General features: G+C 47.3%; 1 long non-coding RNA gene across 1 annotated transcript; it reads left to right on the top strand.

Moving 5' to 3' along the window:
• The first annotated feature begins 1820 nt into the window (after positions 1 to 1820).
• Positions 1821 to 6748, top strand: LOC139415860 (uncharacterized). Its single transcript, XR_011635027.1, has 4 exons — positions 1821 to 2018; positions 6153 to 6308; positions 6398 to 6606; positions 6712 to 6748. It is a non-coding gene; the product is annotated as an uncharacterized lncRNA (long non-coding RNA).
• Positions 6749 to 8343: the final 1595 nt, after the last annotated feature.

The raw sequence follows: 8343 nt of genomic DNA, 5'->3' as shown, positions 1-8343 counted from the left end.
GTAGTTGTGTCTAGGAGGGTATATGGGGGAGGGAATGCTGTCACCTGCAGGTAGGTGTTTGTCCCCCTGTGTGCTGAGGGTGTCAGGTTCTTGTCCCGTTCTGGCATTTCCACAAACTAGTACATGTCCCTGGGCCTGGAAATCAGACCAGAGAGACACCCTCCCGGACCAGAGAGACACCCTCCCGGACCAGAGAGACACCCTCCCAGACCACAGAGACACCCTCCCAGACCAGAGAGACACCCTCCCAGACCAGAGAGACACCCTCCCAGACCAGAGAGACACCCTCCCAGACCAGAGAGACACCCTCCCGGACCAGAGAGACACCCTCCCAGACCAGAGAGACACCCTCCCAGACCAGAGAGACACCCGCCCAGACCAGAGAGACACCCACCCAGACCTGAAGGACCTGCACTGAGAGAACCCACGCCAAGAGGACCTACACCCAGACCACAGCATCATCAGCCACACCCCAACCAGCTGAGACCACCCCAAACAACCCACACCCTATATAGGCCCTCCCATATCAGACATATGCCCCTTCTGCCCACCCCATGCCCCCCCGCCCCAGCTGCAAGGACCTCAACCTGACAGCAGGACATATGCCCAGGCTGTGAGCAGAGCAACAGGCCCAACCCCCACTGTTACACCTACCCAAGCCCCATCCTGGGACCTCAGAGGTATGTATCAGATGCTCAACATGCTCTGCTCACATCTACTGTGACGGTCGGGGCCTAAACCGCACAAAAACAACACTGGACACGATGGAACACGAAGCTTTTACTATCAGCAGCACGGCCAGGTGGACTGGAGACAGCAAGTCATCATGTAGTCCTGAGGTTAGATTACTCGTTGGATATTACTGCACTGTCGGAACTAGAAGCACAAGCATTTCGCTACACTCGCATTAACATCTGCTAACCGTGTGTATGTGACCAAAACAATTTGATTTGAGAAGCTTTTTCAAATCACTCCCTTGAGTGCTGTGGATACCCTTTCCTGCTGGGCCCTCAGGTCATTTGTGCCCGTGTGAAATATAATGTGGCTGGGGGACCCTAGTCTGTCCTTTCTCTGTCTCTGTGTGTCTCTCTCTACCCCCCCCCCCCTTCTCTGTCTCTGTGTGTCTCTCTCTACCCCCCCCCCCCCCTTCTCTGTCTCTGTGTGTCTCTCTCTACCCCCCCCCCCCTTCTCTGTCTCTCCCCCCTCTCTGGTTCTAGTTTTCCCCTTCTCTCTCGCTCTCTGATGTTGCTATACTATTGTTTTCTATTTGGACACGATCTCTATGGAAGTCAATGTGTCAGTCACTGTGACTTCTTCTTCGATGGGTCGTCGAGTGGTTGAGGAGAGTGTCAATTGGCTAGTAGGAGAACAGAAGATTGTCCTCGCCTCCTCGATAGCATCTTTCCACTGAGGAAGCGCGAGAGTATCCTACCGTCTAAATATCTTTTTAATACTTATTTTTGTGTGCTGTGACTGGCGCCCTCTAGCTGTAAAAGGAAGCAACAGCAGGGGGCCTGATTTGCTGTAAACCTAATAATAACCTGGATTGGACCTGTTCGTTTACTTATATCCTGTCTCCTAGAGATTTAAATGGATTGTAGAGGAGCTTATCTCGCTCTCTCTCTCTCTCTCTTCCCTCCCCCCCTCTCTCTCTCTCTCTCTCTCTCTTCTCTCCCCCTCTCTCTCTCTCTTCTCTCCCCTCTCTCTGTCTCTCTCTTCTCTCCCCTCCCTCTGTCTCTCTCTCTCTCTCTCTCTCTGTGTCTCTCTCTTCTCTCCCCCCTCTCTCTCTCTCGCTCTCATCTCGTGGGATTAACGTGCGGTCGAGTATCGGGCATGTTCCAAGGGAGAGGAAGACGGGAAGAGAAGGAAGCGAGACAGATCTTTGAAGGAGAGAGAGAGAGAGAGAGAGAGAGAGCGAGACGGTGTTGAGTCGAACGTCCAGAAAACAGGAGAATAAAACGAGCTGAGGATCTACCTGAACAAGGTCCTCCATATTGAAAAGGCACCTGTCATCTTTGGTAAGCTTTAATGTCGTCAAATATTGCGGACAAGTCTTGTTAACTGCTATGACAACGGAACTAATCAATGAATAGAAAAAGAGCTAGTGTGAATCCTGCTATTGACTTGACTTTTAAAATGACCTTTATTTTAGATGTCTTTTGTTGTTTTTGTACATTTGACTTATGTGTCAAAGCCACACAAAAAAAAGGAGAGAGAGAGAGACAGAGAGAGAGAGAGAGAGAGACAGAGAGAGAGAGAGAGAGAGAGAGAGAGAGAGAGAGAGGGGGATGAAGGGTTAGGCTCGATAAGCCAGGAGTAAGCCTCTTTCAGGCCACTTCGAGCCTCATGGATCATTCAGTCAGGTCTATCTGGAGTATTTAATATTCCGTGTTTGATTGATGCTCTCCCCCAACTACAGCATCTATGTTCACCTAGCTACTGACGGAGAGTTGGACCAATGAGGTTTCTGCATTATGAGTCATTTACATGACCTTACACCATTCTATGGCAGCCATGGTAACGCCACTATTAACAAATAATGTCATGTGACTGAACATCTAGAATTGGAACACTATTCTACATTCTAGAATATGTCCCAGCTCTATAAAACACTCTGCTAGGGTTAGTCCAGACGGTGATCTTGTTTGTACACAGGTTATAGGGCGTGACCTGGTTGTCTCTGTCTGCGTCACCATACTCACACGCAGGCAGGCAGGCACACACACACACACACACTGCCGATTCCATGCTGTGAGCCCTAGATAGGTGTCATCCCTCAGCTCACATATGTGTTTGTGTTTAAAGCTCTTTAAATGTGGGACACACACCCACACACTATGGGGCCGGTCAGGCCTGCACCTAGTTGTAATGCCAGGAGCTTGCTGGTGAGAGACAAGCCCCTGTAAGCTTTAGATTCCAGGCTAAGCTCTGGACGTATGGGGTCCAGGACCCAGATTCACAAAACCGTCTTAAGAACAACATGTCTTAGCTGCCATTCCCCCCCCCCCAATTTAACTATAGACCCCCCCCCCCCCCCCCCCCCCAATTTAACTATAGATCTATAAAGAAAGTTAAGCTAAATTGATATCCTTCATACACATCCTTCAAGTTTTTGGAAATGTTCTTAACTTTTTGCTTAAGGAGAAACATAAACAATGATGAAGTAAGAAGAAATGTGATTCCTGAAAATAAAGTTGTTTGATTTCATCTTGGAAATGTTTCTTTATTCCAAGATGGTTAAAGCCTTAATGTTGAGCTGGGAAAACACGCTCATAAAAGCCATTTATCGTATTTAATTCACACAAACTTAATCTGAAAGTTTCCGTGTTGATTGTTTTAAACCCAATAACATGTTTTAGAACAGTAATCTCGGTAATAAATATGCTAACGTGATTGCCATTGCTAGCTACAGTGGGGCAAAACAGTATTTAGTCAGCCACCAAATTGTGCAAGTTCTCCCACTTAAAAAGATGAGAGAGGCCTGTAATTTTCATCATAGGTACACTTCAACTATGACAGACAAAATGAGAGAAAAAAATCACATTGTAGGATTTTTAATGAATTTATTTGCAAATTATGGTGGAAAATAAGTATTTGGTCACCTATAAACAAGCAAGATTTCTGGCTCTCACAGACCTGTAACTTCATCTTTAAGAGGCTCCTCTGTCCTCCACTCGTTACCTGTATTAATGGCACCTGTTAGAACTTATCAGTATAAAAGACACCTGTCCACAACCTCAAACAGTCACACTCCAAACTCCACTATGGCCAAGACCAAAGAGCTGTCAAAGGACACCAGAAACAAAATTGTAGACCTGCACCAGGCTGGGAAGGCTGAATCTGCAATAGGTAAGCAGCTTGGTTTGAAGAAATCAACTGTGGGAGCAATTATTAGGAAATGGAAGACATACAAGACCACTGATAATCTCCCTCGATCTGGGGCTCCACGCAAGATCTCACCCCGTGGGGTCAAAATGATCACAAGAACGGTGAGCAAAAATCCCAGAACCACACGGAACCACAGAACCACACACCTAGTGAATGACCTGCAGAGAGCTGGGACCAAAGTAACAAAGCCTACCATCAGCAAGGGCATTGAAGATGAAACGTGGCTGGGTCTTTCAGCATGACAATGATCCCAAACACACCGCCCGGGCAACGAAGGAGTTACTTCGTAAGAAGCATTTCAAGGTCCTGGAGTGGCCTAGCCAGTCTCCAGATCTCAACCCCATAGAACATCTTTGGAGGGAGTTGAAAGTCTGTGTTGCCCAGCAATAGCCCCAAAACATCACTGCTCTAGAGGAGATCTGCATGGAGGAATGGGCTAAAATAACAGCAACAGTGTGTGAAGACTTACAGAAAACGTTTGACCTCTCTCATTGCCAACAAAGGGTATATAACAAAGTATTGAGATAAACTTTTGTTATTGACCAAATACTTATTTTCCACCATAATTTGCAAATAAATTCATTAAAAATCCTACAATGTGATTTTTTTCATTTTGTCTGTCATAGTTGAAGTGTACCTATGATGAAAATTACAGGCCTCTCTCATATTTTTAAGTGGGAGAACTTGCACAATTGGTGGCTGACTAAATACTTTTTTGCCCCACTTTACATAGCTAGCTAGATCGGTTGCCTAGCAGCAATATTCTTAAGTACATAGATAAGAAGTTTCTAAGAAGATATGTGAGAGTTTCTAAGAAAATTATATCTTAAGATGTTGAGGAATTGCACATGCTTCTTAAAATAGGAACTTTCTTAATTTTTTTGCATAAGAAGTGTTTTGTGAATCTTGTTTCCACTGTGTGTGTCGTGTTTAGAGAGAGGAGAGTTACACAGATGGACATGTTGAGCTGCCACTGCTGTACTTTCCCTTCATTCTTCTTTACCTTCATCCTATCTGGGGACTTTCTCTCTCTCTCCACCTGTATAGACCATCCATCACCACCATCACCAAGTCAAAGGACCAGTCTCTAAATGCCTCCCCTCCTTCTCTCTCTCCACATCCCTCCGTCTCTCTTCAGACCATGTCTAAGGACCAGTCTCTAAATGCCTCCCCTCCTTCTCTCTCTCCACATCCCTCCGTCTCTCTTCAGACCATGTCTAAGGACCAGTCTCTAAATGCCTCCCCTCCTTCTCTCTCTCCACATCCCTCCGTCTCTCTTCAGACCATGTCAACGGACCAGTCTCTAAATGCCTCCTCCTTCTCTCTCTCCACATCCCTCCGTCTCTCTTCAGACCATGCCAAAGGACCAGTCTCTAAATGCCTCCCCTCCTTCTCTCTCTCCACATCCCTCCGTCTCTCTTCAGACCATGTCAACGGACCAGTCTCTAAATGCCTCCTCCTTCTCTCTCTCCACATCCCTCCGTCTCTCTTCAGACCATGCCAAAGGACCAGTCTCTGAATGCCTCTCCTCCTTCTCTCTCTGTCTCTCTTCAGACCATGCCAAAGGACCAGTCTCTAAATGCCTTTCCTCCTTCTCTCTCTCCACATCCCTCCGTCTCTCTTCAGACCATGTCAAAGGACCAGTCTCTGAATGCCTCTCCTCCTTCTCTCTCTCCACATCCCTCCGTCTCTCTTCAGACCATGTCAAAGGACCAGTCTCTGAATGCCTCTCCTCCTTCTCTCTCTCCACATCCCTCCATCTCTCTTCAGACCATTTCAATGGACCAGTCTCTGAATGCCTCTCCTCCTTCTCTCTCTCCACATCCCTCCGTCTCTCTTCGGACCATGTCAAAGGACCAGTCTCTGAATGCCTCTCCTCCTTCTCTCTCTCCACATCCCTCCATCTCTCTTCAGACCATTTCAATGGACCAGTCTCTGAATGCCTCTCCTCCTTCTCTCTCTGTCTCTCTTCAGACCATGCCAAAGGAACAGTCTCTGAATGCCTCTCCTCCTTCTCTCTCTCTCCACATCCCTCCGTCTCTCTTCAGACCATGTCAAAGGACCAGTCTCTGAATGCCTCTCCTCCTTCTCTCTCTCCACATCCCTCCATCTCTCTTCAGACCATTTCAATGGACCAGTCTCTGAATGCCTCTCCTCCTTCTCTCTCTCCACATCCCTCCGTCTCTCTTCGGACCATGTCAAAGGACCAGTCTCTGAATGCCTCTCCTCCTTCTCTCTCTCCACATCTCTCCGTCTCTCTTCAGACCATGTCTAAGGACCAGTGTGACTCCGTAGCAGTGAGCGTCGAGTCCCTCTTGACGGACGCAGTGAAGATGCAGTCCCAGTGTCGAGAGCGTAGTGAGCAGCTAGCTGTGGCCGCCGCCGCACTGCGGGAGGAGTCGGCGTGCTTGAGAGAACAGGTGAGGTGTTGATTTGTGGATGGATAGATATTTATATATTGTAGACAGATTGACTGATGATTGATTGATTGATTGATTGGATTTAACAGTGTCAAGCCACCCAGCTGGATATGGCCCGGATGAGAAGGCAGCTAGAAGAACTGCTGGATACCAAAGCTCAGATGGAGGCCAGTGATAGAATGCACCGCAAACTCAGCAGGACACTCTAAATGGAAGAGAAGGAAGAGGGGAGAGAGGAAAAGGGGGAGGAACCAGGAGAGAGGGAGAGAAAAGAGAGAAGGAGAGAGAGGAGAAAGAGGTAGAGAGGAGAAAGAGGTAGAGAGAGAGGAAAAGGGGGAGGAACCAGGAGAGAGGGTGAGAGAAGGAGAGAGAGGAGAAAGAGGTAGAGAGAGACGAGAAAGAGGTAGAGAGAGAGGAAAAGGGGGAGGAACCAGGAGAGAGGGTGAGAGAGGAGAAAGAGGAGGAGAAAGAGAAGAACAGCTGGGTACCAAGGCTACGATGGAGTCCCGGGGTGAACACACACTTGGAAATAAGTCTGGCAGACTTCACAGTTAAATAAATAATTATTTTAACAACGTACACTTGTCTCTTGTTCTCTAACCCTATTTATCATCCCTAACCATCAGGCTACACCACATGACCAAAAGTATGTGGACACCTGCTCGTCGAACATCTGATTCCAAAATCATGGGCATTAATATGGAGTTGGTCCCCCCCTTTCCACTGATGTTTGGCGTTTAGGCCTGGCTCGCAGTCGGCGTTCCAATTCATCCCAGAGGTGTTCGATGGGGTTGAGGTCAGGGCTCTGTGCAGGCCAGTCAAGTTCTTTCACAACAATCGACAAACCATTTCTGTACGGACCTCGTTTTGTGCACCGTAGAATTGTCATGCGGAAACAGGAGGACCTTCCCCAAACTGTTGCCATAAATGTGGAAGTACATCATTTTCTAGACTGACACTGTATGCTGTAGCGTGAAGATTTCCCTTCACTGGAACTAAGAGGCCTGAACCATGAAAAACAGCCCCAGACCATTATTCCTCCTCCACCAAACTTTACAGTTGGCACTATGCAATGGGGCATGTAGTGTTCTCCTGGCATCCGCACAAAAAAACAGATTCATCGGTTAGACTGCCAGATGGTGAAGCCTGATTCATCCCTCCAGAGAATGCGTTTCCACTGCTCCAGAGTCCAATGGCAGCGAGCTTTACACCACTCCAGCAGATGCTTGGCATTGAGCATGTTGATCTTAGGCTTGTGTGCGGCTGCTCGGCCACGGAAACCCATTTCATGAAGCTCCCCAACGATCAGTTCACCTGCTGACATTGCTTCCAGAGGAGGTTTGGAACCGTGTAGTGAGTGTTGCAACCAGTGGAGGCTGCCGAGGGGAGGACGGCTCATAATAATGTCTGGAATGGAGTAAATGGACTGGTATCAAACACATCAAAAGATGTGGTTGATCCCATTCCATTGATTCCATTACTGTGAGCCGTCCTCCCTTCAGCAGCCGCCAGACGATGTTTACGCGCCTCTGCACTCAGCGGTCCCGTTCTGTGAGCTTGTGTGGCCTTTCTACTTCACAATAACAGGGCAGAAATTTGACAAACTGACTTGTCGGAAAGGTGGCATCCTGTGACGGTGCCACGTTGAAAGTCACCGAGATCTTCATTAAAGGCCATTCTAATGCCAACGTTTCTTCTTGGCAATTGCATGGCTGTGTGCTCGATTTTATACACCTGGCAGCAACGGATGTGGCTGTAATAGCCAAATCCACTCATTTGAAGAAGTGTCCACATACGCATGTATGTATATCTATGTCTAACATCCCCAACCAATAGATTTGTTGCTTGGTGCCCAGTTCTCATGACAGACAGACCCATTCAAAAGTTTGCAGTCTCTGAGAAACATCCTTGTTTTTTTTTTTTAATAATTTTTTCTCTCTAGATTAAAATAACATCTAATTGATCCGAAATACAGTGCAGACATTGTTAATGTTGTAAATGGCTGTTGTAGCTGGATATGACAGATTTTTTAAAA

Source organism: Oncorhynchus clarkii, chromosome 9 (assembly GCF_045791955.1).
Source record: "Oncorhynchus clarkii lewisi isolate Uvic-CL-2024 chromosome 9, UVic_Ocla_1.0, whole genome shotgun sequence".
Taxonomy (NCBI): domain Eukaryota; kingdom Metazoa; phylum Chordata; class Actinopteri; order Salmoniformes; family Salmonidae; genus Oncorhynchus; species Oncorhynchus clarkii.
The sequence above is the reverse complement of the archived record's forward strand: the minus strand, read 5'-3'. Positions and strand labels throughout refer to the sequence as shown.